The following is a 22,306-nucleotide window of genomic DNA, read 5'->3' on the forward strand; positions in this document are numbered from 1 at the left end:
TGCGGCACTGAACACTACATTCACCAAAACAAACTGTGTTAAGTCAGAAGGAGACTCTATTAAATCAGCTCTGACATTTTAAACTACTAACTAAATGATTATATAGAGTGGTTGATTTTTAAAAATACTACATACAAAGAATAGATTATAAACATTTCTAGCAATGGTTCTCAAATTTTTTCCATTGGAGGCTCCAAGTTATCCCTCTACCGAAACAAGGCAAGAAAAAAATCCCAAGTGATGTCTCTCAGAGCATGTAGATGTAATACAGGTGGAAGTGGCTAACTTGACACGTCCATTTAACTTGTTGAAGCAATTTCTACATTATTACAAAGGGAAGCATTAAGTTATGCAATTTTGGTCTCTATGAAACCCAGAATTCTCTTCAAGTGGAATTTGTAAGAAATTCTGATTTATTGTTACTTTAGAAGCACAAGCAACATAGTATTATGAAAAGAATACTGTAGCTGCCATCAGAGGACCTGGTTTCAGAACCCATCTCTATGCTACTCCCTTAGTAGCTTGATCCATTCCTAAGTCCACAGTTAGATTCTTTGGCTCTCAGTTTCATCAGTAAAATGAAGCTGAACTTGTTAATATCTAAATACTAACCACTGAGTCACCTGAAATAGTCTAACTCAAAACGGTAAAACACAAGTGGGGTCAAATCTCGAATGAGTTGGTGCAATTTGCCTCAATTCACAGAAAACCAATCAAGACAAAGTTTACATTTTTCCTTTTTGTTATAGACCTAGAACATAATAGTATACATTATAACTCAATTCTTTTGTAGCAACAGAATAAGAGAAAGCTATCTACACAAATCCCAGCTATGTTATAAAACCATCTTTTATTTGCTTTGACTTTCACTGGCTTTTCTTTCATTGTCCATTTTCCTATACTACTCAACTAATCTCTATAGAATTTAAATAATCCCTTCATAAAAGAAAGCTTCAAAAATCAATTTCAAATCCTTTATTTCATGAACTTAAACATTAACAAAAGTTGAGCAGACTGTAAGCTAAATATTGACGAATCTGTTTAATTTGAACAGAATATACTCAGAAAGTATAACTTTTCTTCTAACCTAAGACACTTATAATGTAAGAAACAGCACAGGAGAACAAATGACTTAAAAGTTGTGTAGTTCACTGGGTAATAACTTTTAAATTTATAAAGATACATACATATTTCTTCAACAATTCAGTTCTGGTCTGCAGAGGACTTCTGCTGGCTTTGTGCTATATAAACACTAACTTTCCAATGCCATTTTTTTTTTATTTCATGAATTCAAGTTGGTTGTGCCAGGCCTAGAGGCCTGAGGGCTACCCGAGTCTTACCTTACCTATCACAGGTCTTCGGCTGGCCAAACCGGATAAACGTATGAGAGAAGAGACTTTCCAGAGTTGAACAAGGGTTAGGCTTTATTCAGGGTCCTGGTTACATGTGCAGGGGGAACTCTTCCTGGGGAGCGAGGAATCTCCCCAGGAGGCAAAGATCTTACAGTAAGAGAATGAAAGCAGAAGTGGAAGTGGGGAGAGAGGGGGGAGGGAAGAGCGAAGAGAGGAAAAGGGGCCTTCTGTCCTGTAAGGGCCCCTCAGCGCTAAGAGAGCCTTCGGGCTTTCCTGACCCTACTTAAGCTCTCCTGCCGTATCGTTTGCACCTCAATACCGTGCCTGTTAGATAACAATAAGTGTGCCCAGATCCAGGTCAGTCTCGAGGGCGGGGATGCTCTCTCCCATCACGTTCTCACGGGAAGAGGCGGAAATACATGAGATCTCACTCCTCAATTCCCTGCTGTTTCCTGGGGGGCCTCATGAGAACTCTAAGGTTTAGAAGCTCTCACTTTTACCCGCCCGAGACTGTCCACATGGAACTGAGCTTACACCCCCAACAGGTTGACTGTTCTGTTGAAAGTTGGGAGGCACAAACATACATATTCCAGTTACATGAAAGTAACAAGTCATACAACTTCTTCAGTTTCCTTTCTCATCATTCATTTCAGGAGCAAATCATCAATGTTTATTCTTATCTTTTGTAGGATTGACACACATTCAGCAATCAGGTATCACTGGATCATTTCTTTCCTTTTCCTTTTTTACCTCCCTCTCCTTGTTGAAGACTTTGGTCACCACCTCCTGTTTTTTGCATCCTTGCTTTTAGTTTGGGTATCATTTCAGCTGCATACAACATTACTGACTTACGTGACAGGAACTGTACAAGGCACAGGCTGCCATCTTCCTGTTTTAGCTGAACTCGTACTCTGCCCCTATATTGTAAATCATGATTCCATTCTCTGGAGTACATTTTATTTTTCTCAATGTGCACATTAAATCCACCTACCAGGCATGCATCTTGGATCTCTGTAGCTGTAAGATTCTCAACAGCTTTGTCAATGGGGATCCATCTTCCCTCAGCAATGGTCGTCTTATTATTCAGATATGCTGGATAAATGCAAATGAATCTGTCCTTGTCCACTGGAGACTGATCCATGCATGCCATCTTCCAAGGCACTCACAATCCTCGAGTCCAGGTGGTGAGAAAATCACAGTTACACAGAGCCGACGGTGAGTTCTCAATTCAGTTATTTTAAATTTTGATGAGATTCCCAACTATAAAGTTATAAATACAAGCAGTGACAGCCAGAAAAACAAACTTGGGAAAAATAGGAGAGTTCTTCGCCTACTTTAATTAGTTGATACAGTAGTAAACAATCACTCCGGAAAATATATTTGTGAAATGTTGAAAAATAATATTTTATCACTTCCTGTGAATGGCTTCCACTGTTTCAAATTTTAGACTGAATAAAGAGGAATCTGACACCAAGGATCTATATTTTAGCTAAGAAGAATAAATTCTTATATTAACAGTTTTTCCAATAAAAAATGTAGTTATGATGTGAGAAACTTTGGCACATAAGAAGACGACATGATTATCTGCTGATGAGAAAAGAGAGTCTTCTCATCATGTGATGAACCAAACTACTGATTCATCAAACTAATACTTTATAGACATAAACTGAGGGCAATGGTTTCCAATTGATCTACTAACCCATACGTTGTTTTCTTGTGCCTTACTCAGGAAATATTTCACTGGCATTCTTAGCTACTTCATTTCTTGTTTGCCAAATAATTGACATTAAGTTTCTTAGAACTTTGGAGGTGTTTGTAGTTGCTTATCATTGTCTCAATGAACCAAAAGTGCTTACTCACGTAGGATAGGAACCACCTCCTTCCTTTTAGGGAAATCAGGCAATCACTAATACACGACAAAGTTTCATTCATTGTACTCCACTTGCTTCACTTTTGCCTACAAGCTATGAGTCAAATTAAAATGTAACTGGATTGTTTTGGGGTATTTTATGTCATTGATCTCCCTTAGGGTGACAAATATCAAGTTCTCCAGAATTTGTATGTCATATTCCAGACACTTAAAAACTTGCCATTTCCAAATTACTCAGTTTTATATCAAAGTGCATTTTAGTGAAATATTATATAATCAATATACAATTTCTTTTGTCTAGACCCAATATGAAGAATCTCTGGAAATTTGAGTCTTTTCAGGGAATGACCAAGGACATAGGCTTTGCAAATGGGCCATTTTAAATCTTCCATGTTTCTTCTCATCCCAGCCAATTACTTGAGTTTTGAGCTTTGTTAAGTACTTTAAGTACTTGTTCTGTACTGCTTTAGCAGTAGCCTCCTTTTCAGCAGTGGCTGCAGCAGTGCTGGGGCCAAGGCTAGGGTAGGGTTTGGGGCTGGAGTTGGACCATGATCCCCTCTCAGCTAGGTGAGAGAGCCTTCCCACTGACCTTTGAAGCTTCCATTAGCATTTGTGGGTTGAGAAGTCAGGAATCCACAGGAGACACCAGTGATTCAGTCCCCTAAGGCCTGCCCCTACTTAGTCTATGCCAATATGGCCCAACCAAACTGCACTCTGCTCCCACCCTGGTGCAATAGACCATTCCTGTCAACCTTCCAGATTGTCTTGGACTGGAAATTTGTTTCAGTCTGTCAATTTGTGTCTTCTGCTGCTATAGACTTTGTTTAGAGTCATTTTTACAGGTCTTTTGAGGGGTTTGGGGGGGAGATTTGTAGCAGGTCTCTGCTTCTACTCCACCATCTTGGCTCTGCCCCACCTCTTGATTTCCAAACAACAAAGATTTACTGTGTGCATTTTAAACTGGCTTTGGTTTATCTAGGCCCCTTAGGGCTAAGGTGTACTTCAATAAAAATTAATCCATTCAGGCCAAGGTCAGGATCCTAGAAATGGCCAAAGATCTGGGAAAGGGATATGCAAATGGTACCAAAGGTACAGCACAGACCAGGATGATAATATGCAACAATGACATATAGGATTCACATAACTTAATTAACATTTTATTAGTAGTTTATGGAATAATTGTACTCTTGAATTTTTTCAACACTCACTGGACTGACATAACGTTTGGATCCCTCATACTGAAGTGGTAAGAGGGCATGTTTTAACATTGGATTTTCATAACCTACTTATAAATCAGCATGTTGAATTTATAGTAGATTAAATGTGTGGGTCTTGGCAGAAATATAGAAATCACTCAAGAAATCTATAACTAAGAAGACATTGTTTTCAGGTTCAGAGTGGAATTAAATGATTTATGGGGAACCCAGCTACAATAGCTTAGATTTGAATTCCCTAACAATGAATCTGGAGGTAATATTTCTTCCTTCTACTTTCATTTCTACATGTTATGACCATATCAATACAGCAATTCCACAGCATAAAGTACAATATTCTTTTTTTCTTCTGTTTTTTGGGAGGAATAAGATATTCTTCAGGTTGAAGTTTATATAATTTCTTTATATTTCAAAGGATTTGTAAATTTGACCCCAGAACATGTTGGGCAAATACAGTGGGTTTTTTCTTTTTGTACTACATTATGTTTTTCAGTTGCAACTCTTTGTCTTATAAATCTCATATTTATGGCTCTTTGAAATGACTCAAGAACATTTTATATTAAAAAATAACAATTGTATGTATTTATTTCATTTGAGAATCCACATTCTTCATGTCAGGACAGAGAGAGAGAGAGAGAGAGAGAGAGAGAGAGAGAGAGAGAGAGAGAGAGAGAGAGAGAGAGAGAGAGAGAGAGAGAAAGAGAACCAACTGTGGGGTATGAACAAGAAGCTCCTAGAGAATTTCATTGTTTATTAATTTTATCTCCTTGTGGAGTGACTTTATCTTCTTGTCTGCTTTTACCATCTTTGACCCAAGTTACTGAATATGCTTTTATTAGTTTTCGTCACATACATTAACCTTCAAGGTTTAAGTGGTTCATTGCACTAAATATAATAACAGTTACAGTAGCACAAAGTCCTGTGCAGAGAAGTATGAACTTTATTTGGTAAATAGTAGAGAAATGTCATTGAAAAGCTTTTATTAGTTGCATGAAACCAAAATGTACATACATAGAATCTAAAATAAATCTGACAATTTAAATTGTCTAAAGCAGGAATGTCAAATTGGACTTTGGTGCTGGGTGTGACTAGAACCAGATCAAAACGTAAGGGAAATATTTAACAAAATACAAGAAAATGTAATGCAACATACTATTTACATACAGCACAACACAATGCAATGTTAATTTTGAATTTTCTAAGCCAAAATAAAGATCTCCTTCAATTTGAGTTTGACATCACTAGAAGTATGGGACTGGAGAAGGAAGAAAGATGATGAGAAAACTAGTTAGGCTACTGAAATAGTCCAAAGGGATGATAATAAGAGTTAAGCATAGGTAGTGAGAAAGGAGAGGAGGAAATGGATGAAATAGATTATTGTTCATCTTTCATTCTAGAAGAAGATCAATGCCATCATGAGAATAAATTGGAGTGAGACAGAGTTGCTCAAAATCTCCAGCTTCATTCTCTCCTCCAGAGTCCTAGAAGTCCAGTGACAAGATAAAAGTCAGGACACAGAAGATGGCTGGTGATGCAGGGAATGACCTAGGCCTTTCTAAATTAATATCTTTCTCAGGCCTCAATTTCCCTGGTGCAGCCCACTCAAAGACTAAGGGCTAGGTGAGAATTGAAACAAAAGATGATCTAGCTTACCATCACAAAAATATCAGTCTGGGAGAGAAAGACCCTGAAAATTTCTGGCCAGAACATAAAACAATTGTTAGTTTACATTCATTCTAAGCCATCAAATCTAAACAATGAACCATGGAAGCTTGGGCTGGGGACTATAATTGGACATTCAATGAAAACCAGAGTGATTTGGGTTTAAAGGTGTAGCCAAAGTAGCTCTATGTGAAATACAATCGGCTGGTCCAAAGAATCATTAGACTCCTTTAAAACCATTTTTCAAAGCTTATTTTTTCAGAGCAATATATTTCAACAAATCATAAAAGAGAACTACATAGGACAAAAAGTAAATTGTCCCAGCTTTTAGAAAAAAAGTCTAGCCTCCATACCCCAAAATATCTTATAAAATATAAACAACCAAAAATTACATTCCCATGGATAGAGAATCTTCATGTAAAGATATTGCCTCAAGTGGAGAGATAGATCACATGAGGCCAAAGCTATAGTTTTGAGGGAAGCAGAACAGATAGCCTTATCTTCTCCTACCCTTTTCTAGAAGAGACTTGCATTCCCTCTGTTTCTGGGGTGTTGGGAATGCCAAAATGTAAAAAGTAATGGGCGAGGTCGGCCTCAAAAGAATTCTACCACTCAAGACTTCTTTCCGTCAGAGTAGCGATATATTATTACAACACTGGTTAGGTGGGCAACATTCTTAGTAAATCTGAAGTATTGTATCACCAATAAGAGTGGGAAGAGTTCCTAGTGAGTCTGCAATTTAATGGGGGTAAGATTGTTACTTGTATACAAGAAAAAACTGTGAGAAGATCGGGATGGGATTAAGGCTTGGTAAATAATCTGGAGTGGCCCAGGTGTAGACAGTCAAAGGAATTAAGTAGCCTGGGCTGGGTCAGAGAGCCACAAACGAAAGGACAGTTAAAAGGATTTTATCCTTTTATCTTTTCTAGGTTTGCTGGGCTGAACTAGATGGTCCTTTTAGGGGTTCAAGTCCCATGACCCCATCACTTCCAGGTGCTTTTTTTTCAGAGCTATTTCTGGGGGTCTGCAAGTCCTCATTTCTTCCAAGGTGGCATAATATGAAGGGGAAGAGTGTGCAGCTACTTTTCTGGTCTGTCTTCTGGTCAGTGAGGGACTACAAATGCTCTTCTCTGCCTTAGAACCATGACCAGGGCGCCTGTATACCACCCATAAAATGTGGATAATAATAGTACATACCTCCCAGAATCAACTGAATCAGTAGGGGCAACTGAACTGACTGTGGCTTTTGGAGGTGTTCTTGAAGACACCCAAGGCAGGAGAAACCATCACCACTGGGATAAGTTACCTAAAAGAGATGGTGATGAAGTAGGACCGACAAACCACTCCAATATCTTTGCCAAGAAACCCCATGTGGGGTCACAAAGAGGCAGACATGACTGAAACAACTGAACCACAAGAGCGACAACAAAGAATTGATAATACTTGCAAACTGATTAGATGTAGAAGGTGATACAAAAGGAAGAGACAGGGAAAAGCATGATTCACAGTTTACCACACTTTAATACACTTTTGTTGAGGAGAGAAATGGGAGAGCTGGTTCAAATGTGAATGAATTCATTTTGACCTTTTTTGTAGGCATTGGGAGTTTTATTGATGTGAATGCAGTGGGTCTGAGATTTAGCAAGGAGCTAAACAAAGGCGCTGATATTGGCAAAGAACGAGACTTATACAGGCAAAAACTACACAGCCTGTAGGATGATGATGCAATTTTTAGAATTTCTAATGGAGGTTGAAGGACAGGATGAGGAAGATGGATGACACAAGATAAGGGAGACTGGGGAAAGAAACACTGACCCAGGATGGGAGAGACAAGGAATTTTGTGGTCCAGGATAAGATAAGGTATGTAGACTTTAGGGTACCTTCAGATTAGAAAATAAACCACGGGCTTCACAAAGTCAGTCCTTAAGATTATTGTTAACTCTTAGGGCACTATTTGTATACACATCACTTTCATAAACACCTAACCAATAAATAGATTGTTAGGTCTTAAGAAATATTTCCTACTTCAGTCCCTTTCACTAACATATCATCCAGTGCAATTCCACTAGACATGTTAGTGAGCTAACCTCAAAGCCAGGAAGACCTAGATTGAATTCCACTTTTAACAGCCTGTGTGATGTTGAACAAGTCACATAATCTCAGGATTCTAGCTAACTCTCAAATAAAAGGCACCAAAGATTCAAATTTGCATACAAGAAGGGATTTCCTCACCTGAGAGTTTCTTGTGCTAATAAAATCACAGGACCAGTTCTTATCTTTGCCAGATAATAGTATGCATTCATGATCATAGTTTAACTAGTTAATACAAAATAAGTCTTTCTTTCTTTTTTCTTTCTTTCTGCCTTTCTTTCTTTCTCTCTTTCTCTGTCTCCCTCCCTTCCTTCCTTTTCTTTCTTTCTTTCTTCCTTCCTTTCTTTCTTTCTTTCTTTCTTTCTTTCTTTCTTTCTTTCTTTCTTTCTTTCTTTCTTTCTTTCTTTCTTTTCTTTCTTTCTCTTTCTCTCTCTCTTCCTTCCTTCCTTTCTTTCTTTTTTCTTTCTTTCTTTCTTTCTTTCTTTCTTTCTTTCTTTCTTTCTTTCTTTCTTTCTTTCTTTCTTCTTTCTCTCTTCCTTCCTTCCTTCCTTCCTTCCTTCCTTCCTTCCTTCCTTCCTTCCTTCCTTCCTTCCTTCCTTCCTCTCTTTCCTTCTTTCCTTCTCTTTTTCTCTCTTTCTTTCCTAAAATTTTATACCCTCTGTACTCTGAAGCCCATAGATTGAACAACAATTGGTCCCTGCACAAGCTCCACTCAATGACTGTTTTTTGAATCCTCCTGGCTTAGAGTTAATGTCAGTAGTAACTGTTTCTCTTTGAAACAATTACCCTAAGGGTCCTGAGATGCCCCCTTTGATTTGTTTATTTATTTGTTGGTTTATTTTCTATTTAAAGGATCCATCCCCTGATTACTTCTTAAGGAGGCCTGTTCACTCAATAAACATTGCCTCACTTTAAGTGAGTACCTGTAGAGGCCTTAGCCTAAAAGACCAAGGTTTCCCATTGCATCCTGGGTCATCTCTAGTCATCCTGATGAATATCTGGTCACTGGATCCAGATGACGCAGGAAGAGAAAGTGAGGCTGGTGACCTTGCACAGCCAACCCTCACTCAAAACAAAGTCAACTGCAAGTCATATCATCATTTCTCTGATGTCAAGGTCCTCCTTGAAAATGAAGGATGAACACAACAAAATAAGTCACAAATCATGTCTTGTATCTTGGGTAAGTTCCTTTTGTCTCTTGGATTTCATAATAGTAAAATTAAGATTCCTTAGATTCCCCAATAGTAAAATCAAAGAAGCTAGACTAGGTGATGTCTAAGATTTCTTCCAGGTTTACCATTTTTGACTGTTTCCAAGATGGAAATGATACTCCTATAGGTAAAACATAGTTTGTTTAAATTTATTTCAAATCACTGTTGTTAGTTCCTCCCCATGCCTCTACACTTAAAGAAACTTCCTGCTTAAAAACAAAAGGAAAATAGACACCAGACATATTTGTGATTCATAAAGGTGGATTTTTACCACCTTGACTGTCATGTTTATTATATTTATAGCAGTTCATCTTTATATACAATAAACATTCTTAGTGAGATTGGTTAGATATTAGCATATTATATTTCCCTTGAATTTTCATAACGTGTCTGTGATTCTAATTAATATAAAAGATAAAGGATTTTTTTCTCCCCTCACCATGACCAAGTATGAAAACCAGGTTTAAAGTTATTACATGTGTCTTCATAGATGATTCAACAATCACAACTAACTTGTGAATATGTGAAGAAGTGCTTAAAGTGATTTAGAAATGCAAGGTCAGTTAAGCTCTTTTTATCATTTGATCTATGACTGAATGAGCTATAAATGATATGCTGCTAAGGTTTCACTTCGTGGTGCTCACATTATATGAGTTTAGATACAAAGGAACAAATCAGGGTCTCTGAATGGCAAATTATTAGGATCCTCATGAGGTTAGTGAGAACTTGGAATTAGAAATTAAGGTGTTATAGCAGAATGTAGCTTTGTCTCTTTGGTGTAGATCACTAAGAGATACCTGTGGAGTAACCTAATGAGTGCTGGTCTGAGGGTCAGGAAATCTACATTTGAATCTTGGCTCAGACATTTAAAATTAAGTTACCCTTGGAAACATCTCTTCAGTTATTTGTAAAATCAGGATAGTAGGATCACAATTGCGGTACTACATGATGGAACAAAAGCTAGATTTGGCATTAGAGGCCAGGGCTTGCATAGTTACAGTACTTGGATGACCTTGACCAAATCATTATAACTCACTGGCACTCATTTCCTTCATCTCCAAGATAATGGTGTTGATCCAGTTGTTTTGTAAGACTATTTCCAGCTACAAATTCAATGATTCTATTTATTGTACTACCCATACTGAGTACAGAGTTGTGATGGAGAAAAGTGTTTCTTAAATCTTTTATAAATGTAAGTTATTTATTATTTTCATTTTCTTTCTCATTTCAGGTCCAAGACCATTTTAGACAGAATGATTAAACACTGAAGACCTTTCTTCTCTGTCCCTTAGAATACGCATATATAAGATTTTAGCCTCTGGTCCTACCTTCATATGAAAAAGGGCTGAGGCAGATACTGAAATCTAGGATAACCATCTGATTAAAGCTCCAAAGCAAAGACAATGCTCTCTTCTTTTAAAAAGCTGGTATTAATTTAATATTATGTAAACTATCATGGAATCCATCAGTGATGATAAGGTAAGAAAATCTACTTCCCCAATAAAACCCTATTTCTTTTAAAATTATTAGGAACTTAACTGTCATGCTTGGTTTCTTGAAACGTTTTAATTCCTTCTCATACCAGTGACAAGTTGAGATGTTCCTGTATATTTGTTCATTTTACATGTTCTGTCAAACCAATCAAGTCACTGGTTGAGTCAAGCAAATAACAATAAGTGCATTTTAACAAGCATATTGGGTGGCTCAATTTACAACTTCCCTATGAAAAAATTCAACACTAGGAATGTATTAAGAATGATCATGACTTCAAAGTCAAGGCTTCTACATTGAAAACCTCCAAAAAATATGCAATGGTCTAAGGCCATGGAAGAGCTCCTAAAGGATGTTCAAAATCAAGTAAGAGAGGTGAAAGAAAAATTGGGAAGAGAAATGACAGTGATGTAAGAAAGTCATGAAAAATGAGTTAACAGCTTGTTAAAAGAGATGACAAAAAGTATTAAAGAAAATAACATCTTTAAAAATCGACTAACCTAAATAAGGAAGTTCAAAAGCTCACTGAAGAAAATAGTTCTTTAAAAATTAGAATGGAGCAGATGAAAGCTAATGACATTATGAGAAACCAAGAAATTACAAAACAAAACCAAAAGAATGAAAAAACAGAAGACAATGTGAAGTATCTCATTGAATAAACCACTGAACTGGAAAATAGATTGAGGAGAGACAATTTAAAAATTGTGGGACTACCTGAATGCCATGATCAAAAAAAGAAGCTAGACATCATCTTTCATGAAATTATCAAGGAAAACTGCCCTGATATTCTGGAACCAGAGGGTAAAATGGAAATGAAAAGAACTCAGCGATCACCTTCTGAGAGAGATCCCAAAAGGGAAACTCCTAGGAATATTGTAGCCAAATTCCAAAGTTCCCAAAGCAAGGAGAAAATATTACAAACAGCCAGAAAGAAACAATTCAAGTATTGTGGAAATGCAATCAGGACAGGACAGGATTTATCAGTTTCTACGCTAAGTAATCAAAGTGTTTGTAACATGATAGCCCAGAGACAAAAGGAGATAGGATAAAAACCAAGAATCACCTACCAAGCAAAATTGACTACAATGCTTCATAGGAAAAAATGGGATTTCAATGAAATAGAGGACTTCCAAGCATTCTTGTTGAAGAGACCAGAGCTGAATAGAAAATTTAACTTTCAAATACAAGAATCAAGAGAAACATGAAAAAGTAAAAAGGAAAGAGAAGCCTTGAGGAAGGCATTAAAGTTGAACTGCTTATATTCCTGCATGGAAAGATGTTATTTGTAACTCTTGAGACCTTTTTCAGTATTAGAGTAATTAGAGGGAATGTGTGTGTGTGTGTGTGTGTGTGTGTGTGTGTGTGTGTGTGTAGATGGGCATGGGTATGTATGTGCATATTATATATGTGTATGTATATGTACACATGTGTATGTGTGTATGTATGTATATATATGTGTGTATGTGTGCACACGCACACACACACACACACACACACACACACACACATAGACAGAGGGCACAGGGTGAGCTGAATATGAAGGGAGAATACCTAAAAAAATAAAATCTACTGTTGAATGGAATGTACTAGGAGTAAGAGAAAGGGAGAGGTAGAATGTAGCAAATCATCTCACATAAAAGAGGGAAGAAAGAGCTTTTACACTGGAGGGGAAGTGGAGGGGGGAGATGAAAGGAAATAACTGAGCCTTACTCTCATGGGATTTGGCTTAAAGAGGGAATGACACACACTCCATTGGATATGGAGATCTATTTTACCCTGAAGGAAGGCAAGGGGAAAGGGGATAGGAGAGAGAAGATAATAGAAGGAACTGCATATTGGGGAAAGGGATAATCAGAAGCAAACACTATTGGGGGAGGACAGGTCAAGGGAGAGAATGGAATAAATGAAGAGCAGGATAGGACAGAGGGAAATGTGGTTTGTCTTTTACAACATAACTATTATGGAAGTGCTTTGCATTGTTACACATGTATGAACTATATTGAATTACTTGTTTTCTCAATAAAGGTGAGTGGGAAGGAGGGAGAGAATATGGAACTCAAAGCTTTAAGAATGAATGATAAAAATTATTTTAGCATGCAACTGGAAATTAAGCTATACAGGCAATGGAGTATAGAAATCTATTTTGACCTACAGGAAAATAGAGGGGAAGGGGGATGGAAGAAGGGTAGGTAACAGAAGGGAGGACAGACTGAAGGAAGGGGTGAATGGGGTTCATGCTGTCCTGTGGTGGGGATGGGGAGAGATGAGGAGGAAATTTTCAATTTGAATTCTTGTGGAAGCAAATGTTGAGAACTGAAAAATAAATTATATATTAAAAAATGAAAAAATTAAAAAGAAAGATCATGTCTAAGATTAATGTAAAATTCATATATTTATTAAAAGCCTAAAGTCAATCATGTGCAGTGTATCAAGATAAAACAAGACAAAACTATTGCAAATATCTAAGTGTTGTACCAAACAGTTCTCTACAAAAATTCCTTAAGGAAATAGAAATAAATCTTCACTTTCAAAAAGTTTACTTAGATGTTGTTGATCAAAGAAACCTAGACACCAGACAGAATAATCTGCTTCTCAGTGAAATTGGTTTGTGGCATGATATATAAAGTAGGGCAAAGTAAAGCATATATTGAGAAGTACAAATACTGATATGCTTGAGTTGAAATGTAAAGGAAAGTTTTAATATCAGCAAATTGAAGACAATTATGGAAACGTCATTGAATGATTATTAGAAACAAAAGTGAATTAACGTACAAAACACAATTATCTTATCATTTTTTATCAATATTTATATTTTAAAAAATGTGTGAAGTTTGCTACATCTGTGGTGGAAAATACGAAGGGAATTCCTTGCACCATTGATATTAGAAATTATTCAATACCTAAATCCTAGGAACTTATCTGAAGCATATATGAATGAGACTGATTTGTCCAGAGTTGTGAAGCAAGTAAGTATCAGCGGTATTATTTGAATTCAGGTCTTCCTGACTTCTAGCAGTACACTGTAATAGACTGTCAGAGAGTGTGTATAGAGGACCAACTTTGAAAGAAGACCTAGGTTGAAGATCTTACTCTGAAACATATTAAGTGTGTGAAAAGTCACACCCATGTTTCCTAAGCAACTTCCTGAAATTATATATTATTTCTGATTTACTAGATCTACACTTGGTGTACACAAAGAGTTGTGAGCGTTGATGAAACCATAAATCTATCCCTAACAGATGTTATGAAATAACATTTGAAATAAATAAAATGAATGAAATAAATGAAATAAAAACACTTGACTCAACTAATTTTATTTTTCAATTCTATAAACATGAGTGTTTAAATGGGGATGCCTAAGTACTTGGATTAGACTGGATCAATCAATTAATAAGCTTTTATTAAACTCTAAGTCTGTTTCAACCACAAGCCTGCCCTATGCCTTCAAAGAATTCTTTGGGGGGGGGGGGCAGAAGAGGAACATTACATGCAAATATAGGTAAATACAAAATAGAGACCAAGGAAATGGAAAGTGACTTCTTGGCAGTGGAGGATGGAAGACACTACCGGTTAGTGGGGGAAAGAAAGAAATCAGATAGGAGGTGGCAGGTTTGCTGAGGTTTGAAGGAGGCTAAAGAATTCAAGAGGTGGAAAGGAGGAGACCTTGAATTCCAGCCATGGGTAGCAGCTTATAAAAAGGCACCTACATAGTGGATATGTTATCTGGGGAACAGCCAGCAGGCCACTTTCACTATCTGTAGAGTATGTGAAGGTGTGTAGTATGTGTTGAAAGGTAGAATAGAGCTAGAGATTTAAGGGCCTTCGATGTAAAAAGAAGTTTTTCTCTGAAATTACATATAATAGGGAACTATGAAGCTTATGGGACAATGGAGTGACATGGTCAGATCTCTGCTTCAGAATATTACAGGAAAAGCTGGGCAGAGTAAAGATTGTCAGGAGGGGAAACTGAAGACAGGTAGAACACTTAAAAGAATATTATAACATTCTACTTTATAGGAGAGAGGGTCCTAAACTAAGATACTGTCTATGTGAGTGGAGAGAAGAGGACAGGCATGATATTCCAAGATGGAGGAGTTGATTGCTATACTTTCTAGCGTTTTAAATGGGAATGAGCATTGTATTTTATCAAAAGCTTTTTCTGCATCTATCAAGATAATGATAATTTCTTTCTGACCAGTTGCCACTCCCCTTGCTGTTTCCAGCAAGAGCTCCAGGAATTGTTGCCACTGTGGCCTACAAGACCCAAAGCTGGTGTTGCCACCATGTGCACTCCTGGCCAACCCCCATTCCATTGCCACAACCCTCTCTTTCTGACCTTAGAAAAGTTGTTTTTAAGGTCAGAAAGCTTTAAAATGCCTCACGCCAACCTCTTGCTATTTGCGCCACTCCAAAATTTGATCTGAGATGTTATTTTCAAGTTCTTTGGAGGAGAATGTTAGGAGATTTGAACTTTAGTACTTCCTTAATGGAGCCTTTCTTAAAATGATATGCAGTGTCTATCTAAAACCTTCAGCAAGCATTATACTTAATGGGGATAAACTAGAAGCTTTGCCAGTAAGATCAGGGGTGAAATAAGGATGCCCATTATCATCACTATTATTCAATACTATACTAGAAATGCTAGATATAGCAATGAAACAAGAAAAAGAAATTGAAAGAAGAAAAACAGACAAGAGACTAAATGTAACTAAACAGTGTACCTTTACCCTTTATTTAGTCCTATTCTTCCCTTCCAACTCTGGAGATTCTTCTTAGACAATGAGAAAAAGGAGTACTTTTTCCTTTCCTTATCTATTCTCATTGTTGTTCAGTTGTTTTCACTTCTGTATGATTCTTCATGACCCCATTTGGGGTTTTCTTGGCAAAGATACTGGAGTGGCTTGCCATTTCCTTCTCCAGCTGATTTTACAGATGAGGACACTGAGGCAAAGAGGGTCAATGACTTTCCCAGGGTCATACATTTAATAAGTGTCTGAGGCCAGATTTGAAGTCAGGAAAATGAGTCTTTCTGACTGCAAGTCCAGTGTTCTGTGTTCTTTGGTGTCACCTAGCTGTCTTATGCTTATTTGTCCTAAAAACTTGCAGACCTTTCTTCTTAGTCATGTTTCCAGTGCATAGTAGCTAATGGGTTTTTCCTAGTAAAAACAAAAGCAAATTACAAAAAATTCTAATATGATGTATTTGCCTTCCTCTCATAAGATAGCATGGAATTTTCTGTGGGAGCCTCTAGACCTTGGAAATCTACAAACTAGAAATTAATGCTTGATTTACTGTTTTGTTGATTGTGTAGAGTTATGAAAGTGTTAATGAATCAGATTAAACTTAAAAATTTGTGTCTAACCTTTGTTTAAAATTTACCAGTACATCTCAGGGTGGAGGCATCTCCAAAATGAACTGGCTTGGGGGCAAGTGGAAAAGACATATGAAGAGTTAGGAAAAGGGGGAAGTAGAGGGAAATCAATAGGATTATAATAATAGTATAAATTGAGAATTAAATGTTACCATTAGTGATTATAAATCCGGATTTGATTGGGTTGAAATTTGCCTGGAAAACAAATCAGAATGTGGTCTAAGTGTGTTCTCCTATTAAGATAATGGTGGCAAATCAGAACTTAATGTAAAAATACATTTCCTACCATGAAATTGCTGGGAATGGGAAATGCATGGATCGCAGAAACCTGGGTTAAAATGCAGTCTGAGAGATCTTTTAGCCATGTGACTTCACTTCTGCTTAAAAGGGGGGAAAGAAAATAAAATCACCCACCTCCCAGGGCTGTTTTGAGGATCACTTGATTGTAAAGTGCTTAAAACAATGCCAGATATATGGGAAGCACTATATAAATGTTAACTATTGTTACTGTTAACATTTCTTTACTTGTACTGGATAACCTTATATTGGATTTTAGAGACGTCAAAGGTGATAGGATGACTGATTTTCTATGTACCAGAATTTGGAAATGCATTCACCTGAATTGAGATTACCTGATTGAGAATAGATGTTATTTCATATTTCAAATGCACAATATTGCTTATGTTATTATGTTTCTAAATTTTCTTATATTGTGAAATTGGGTAAATTATTGTATCAGATGTGCTGTTAGAAAGGCAACTTCTCTTGTAATCTGGATATCGTTAGATTATGAACTGAACTGTTAAAAGAAGGTGGAAAAATATTTGAAAACTATTATGTTATTTTATGAATCCAGCTTACTCCATGTTGTAATATTCTGAAGTACTGTAATTAAAAAAACTAAAAACTTCCAGATTTGCCTATAGCTAAGAAGTTTCACCTAAAATTATTTGACTCTCACTTATGAAAATTATAGGATTATTAATTAAACTATTAGAGGTTATTGTCCTAATGTTAAAAACCTATCAAAGAGTTTACATGAGTATATTTTAAAAGGAAAAGTTGAGGATTGATTTCTATGTATAAAGAAAAGACCTTGTAAAATCTCCTTACTTGTAAACTTACAAGAATTCTTGGGACTATCTGATAGTCATAAACTCATCAACACTGTGCAAGAGCTTGCTGTGTTGAGGAAGTCCTACTGAGATAATGCGATACTTCTTGCTCAAAATGGGGGTGGAAATTTTCTTCTTTTTTTCTGTTCATTAATTAATTTATTTTTAGTTTTCAACATTCATTTCCACAAGATTTCGAGTTCCAAAATTTCTCCCCATCTCTCCCCTCCCCCAAACCTACGATGGCATGTGGAAATTCTCAAACTTGTTTATAACGCAGAGTGGGTTTCATCTAAGTTTATTTGCCTGTCACTTGTGGAGAGCTCTTACTTGTCATTATTCTTCTTAGGACTCCGTATGAGCAAAAATATTCTCTGAAGCACTCCTATGAAGAGGAACGTTTTTTTAAATTAAATTTTATTTTTTTGTTATCAGCAAAAATCTCACTTCTCTCCTTTCTACCTGCCAACAACTGAGAATGAAAAGAAAACAAAATTCCAGTTACAAACATGAAGTCAAGCAAAACAAACAACATCAGTGTCCAAGTCCAAAAGAAAAAACAAAACAAAACAAAACAATTATACTATGTATGTTTATGCTCATGAGTGGATACAAACATACATGAGCCATTAGTCCTCCTGAAGTATGGTTAATCCCTTTGTTCATCAGAGTTCTAAGTCTTCCAAAGTTGTTTGTTTTTACAATATTGTTGTCATGGCATAATGGTTCCATGTATGGGTGGTGTGGTGATGGCTGATCTGTATTTCTACATGTTGTTAGGCTAAAATTAGCACGAGTAGCAGAGATACATATTCATATTTTGTTACACCTCCGCTTCAGAGACTACATTGAGTACACAATCATCTGCTAACAAAAAATCATGCATCAACAGTCCTTCCACTTTGATCTTGGCTTGTAGCCCTCTGTAATTGAAGAATTTGCCATCAATGCCATAGTTAACTTTGATGGCATGTTCGTCCTCATTTGACAACATGGCTGAAAACATCATACTAAAAAGCATGGGAGTAAATGCACAGCCTTGTTTCATTGATTACAGCAAATAGAGAATTTTTGAATGCTGTGGATAAGTTCATTTACTTTGCTAGCATATTTTCCAGGGATGTGCACATTGATAATGAGTTTGATGCACACATTGCCAGAGATAGCTCAGTTTTTGGGAGACTCTAAAGGAAAGTGTGGGAGAGAAGAGGTATTAGACTGGCTACCAAACTGAAGGTCTACAGAGCCATTGTACTGACCTCCTTGTTATATACCTATGAAACCTGGACAATCTACCAGTGCCATGCTAGGAAACTGAATCGCTTCAATTTGAATCGTTTTAGGCTGATTCTGAAGATAACCTGGCAGGAAAAGGTACCAGACACCATGGTTCTTTCTTGAACTAAACTGCCAAGCAAACTCTACTGCAGAGAGCGCAACTACAGTGGGCTGGCCACGGTGTTCAAATGCTAAAAGTGCACTTGCCTAAAAGACTATTTTTAAAAATTATTTTAGACTCAAATGCCAGAACACAAATACAGAATAGAAAAAAGATTAAAAAAACATATCATGAATTCAAATATTAGAACTTAACTATAAAGTTAAAAAGAAAAAAAAAGCATGTCATATGCATAGCAAAACATGAGAGCATTCACATTATGTAACAATAAAATTTCATTTCAAGAAAACCTGTATGATAAATAATATTTGTTGTGTTGAAAATTGTCCATCTTTACTTACCTGTGATTTCTTTTGTTCTCTGCTGTTCACATTTTTACTTTGTTCTTTTTTCCCCTCCCCCTACCCCCCAGAAGGCTACAATGAAGTTTAGATATATTTCTCTATAGCTATAGGTATATACATATACATATACAGACATATATTACCAGAAACCTATTCTACACCTCATCTTTTGTTTTTATGTTTGTGCATATCTCCTATTTCTTATCCCTCTTGCCTCCTCTACTTAACTTCTACCCACTACCTTGTCCTCTTATTACTTGCCTACCCCCCTCCAAGGATCCCTCTCCTATCCTCCCATTCTCATAAATCTAAACACACTTTTGCACACCCTTTTACCGAATCCCTCACTTTCCCCTCTAAAGATCCCTCCCTTGTCCTCTCCCCCTCCTTATGCTTCTACTGTTTTACTTTCTTTGAATTTAGAAGACTTTTATATTCTTTTAAATTGATATTTACTGTTTTCTCTTAGACCTATTTCCGATCAAAGTAGGTTACCATAGCTACCAGCCCTCCTCCCCCATCTAAATTCCTCTGTATCAATTCTTCCTCTTGCACCTCATTTGTATAAAATAATTCCTCTTTGTAGCTATTCCTAAATGGTTTTACTTTTGAAATTAATATCATAGTCAGGTTTACCCCAGTCTTTGTTATGAGCTACCCAATTATTGATAAGAGCCTTAGACATACATTCTACATATGTGAAAGGTAAACAGTCTGGCTTTACAAATCTCTTAAAATCAGTTTTTGGCATATTCCTTATATTTCTCTTGGTTCCTCTATGTCGAATCTTATACTAAGTTCAGGATTTTTGTTAATGAAGTTTTGAAAGTCTGAGAGCTTATCAAACGTCCATTTTCTTTTTCATTCAGAATAATACTTAAGTTTGCAGGGTACGAAATTTTTGTCTGGGAGCCTCAGTTCTTTCACTCTTTGTACATTGTGTTCCAAGACCTGCAGTCTTTTAATGTCTCTGCTGTTGGGTCTTGTATAATTCTAATTGTTGCTCCATCATTTTTAACTTTTTTCAGTCTTGATGCTTTTAATATTTTATTCTTGAGGTGGAGGTTTCAGAATTTGATTATGATACTCCTATGAGTTTTCCTCATAAAATCTCTTTTAAGTGATCGAGGATTTTTTTTTTTATTTCTAAGTCCCCCCTCCTCCCTGTTGTTGTTCTAATGCTTCAGGAAAATTTTCTTTAATGATTTCTTGGATTATTGTATCAAGATTCCTTTTATCATAACTTTCAGTTAGTCCAAATATTTTTATATTTTGCTTCTTGATTTGTTCTCCAAATCTGTTGTTTTTCTTATAAGATGTTTTACTTTCTCTTCTATATTTTCATTGTTCAAGTTTTACTTAATTATTACTTGATCTCTTATAATTTCACTGACTTCACCTTGCCCAATTCTAATTCTCTTCCTTCCTTCTTTCCTTCCTTCCTTCCTTCCTTCCTTCCTTCCTTCCTTCCTTCCTTCCTTCCTTCCTTCCTTCCTTCCTTCCTTCCTTCCTTCCTTCCTTCCTTCCTTCTTTCCTTCCTTCCTTCCTTTCTTCATTCCTTCCTTTTTAGTTTTCAACACTCATTTCCACAAGATTTTGAGTTCCAATTTTTCTCCCCATCTCTCCCCTCCCCCAAATGCAAGATACTGTGCATTCTGATTATCCTTTCCCCCAATCTGCCATCCCTTCTATCACACCTCTCCCTTCCATTATCACCATCTTCTCTCTTTTCTTGTAGGGCAAGATAGATTTCTATAACTCATTACAGGTATTTCTTATTTCCCAGCTGCATGCAAAAACAATTCTCCACATTCGTTCCTAAAACTTTGAGTTCCAAATTCTCTCCCTTCCTCCCTCCCCCACACATCCCCACTGAGAAGGTAAACAATTCAATATATGCTATACATGTGTAGTTATGCAAAAGACTTCTATAATAGTCATGTTGCGAAAGACTAACTATATTTCCCTCCATTCTATCCTGCCCTCATTTATTCTGTTGTCTCTTTTGACCTTTTCCTTCCCTGAAAGTGTTTACTTCTAATTACTCCCTCCTCCTATTTGCCATCCCTTCTATTATCCCCCCACACCCCACTTATCCCATTCTCCCCTACTTTTCTGTAGTGTAAGACAGATTTTCATAGCAAATTGAGAGTGCATGTTATTCCCTCCTTAAGCCAAATGTGATGAGAGTATGCTTCACTTTTTCCCTCTCCCCTCCCCCCTTTTCTTCTCCATTGAGAAGCTTTTTCTTGCCTCTATTATGAGAGATAATTTGAGCCATTCCATTTGTCCCTTTCTCCTTCCAATATATTCCTCTCTCTTTCCTTAATTTTATATTTTTGATACCATTCCTTCCTATTCAACTCACCCTGTGCCCTCTGTCTATATATATGCATATAATCCCTCCATCTACCCAAATACTGAGAAAGCTTCAAGAGTTACAAATATTATCTTTCTATGTAGGAATGTAATCAGTTCAACTTTAGTGAGCCCTTTATGATTTCTCTTTCCTGTTTACTTTTTCATGCTTCTCTTGATTCTTGTGTTTGAAAGTCACATTTTCTATTCAGCTCTTGTCTTTTCATCAAGAATGCTCTAAAGTTCTCTATTTCAATGAATGACCATTTTTTTCCCCTGAAGTACTCAGTTTTGCTGAGTAGGTGATTCTTGGTTTTAATTTCTTTTCTTTTTTTTTTAGGTTTTCCTCCGTCTCTGTCATTTGATTTTTAAAGTCTTTTTTAAGATCTTCTATAAATTGTTTTTGGACAGGTCATTGTTGGGACTGGAAGCTCAAATCCGTGTGGACAGTCTCGGGCGGGTAAAAGTGGGACTTCTAAATCTTAGAGTCTTACGAGGCCCTCCATGAACAGCGGGAGTTCGAGAAGGTCAGACCGAGCTAGCTCGGCTAGCTCGGGTATCTCCGCCTCTCCCCCGGAGATACCTGATGGGTGGAGTCTCCCTGCCCTCAAGGTCGTCCGGGATTGGAGCACACCTAGTTACCTAACAGCATGGTATTGAGATGCAAACTGTGTGGCTGAAGATTAAGTAGGATTGAGGAAGCCTAAAAGCTCTCTTAGCACGTGTGGAGCCAAAGAGAAAAGTAGGGCTCCGCTTCTTTTCTTTCCTCTCTCCCCTCCCCCTCTCTCCCCGCTTGTACTTCTACTTCCAATCCCTTAAGCTTAGCC

At 36.9% G+C, this 22,306-nt stretch overlaps 1 pseudogene; it reads right to left on the minus strand.

The window, feature by feature from the left end:
* Positions 1–1,334: 1,334 nt before the first annotated feature.
* Positions 1,335–2,517, minus strand: LOC140515229 (signal recognition particle 19 kDa protein pseudogene; annotated as a pseudogene).
* Between the last annotated feature and the right edge of the window lie 19,789 nt (positions 2,518–22,306).

The sequence above is a fragment of the Notamacropus eugenii genome, chromosome X (assembly GCF_028372415.1).
Source record: "Notamacropus eugenii isolate mMacEug1 chromosome X, mMacEug1.pri_v2, whole genome shotgun sequence".
In the NCBI taxonomy this organism is placed as follows: Eukaryota; Metazoa; Chordata; class Mammalia; order Diprotodontia; family Macropodidae; genus Notamacropus; species Notamacropus eugenii.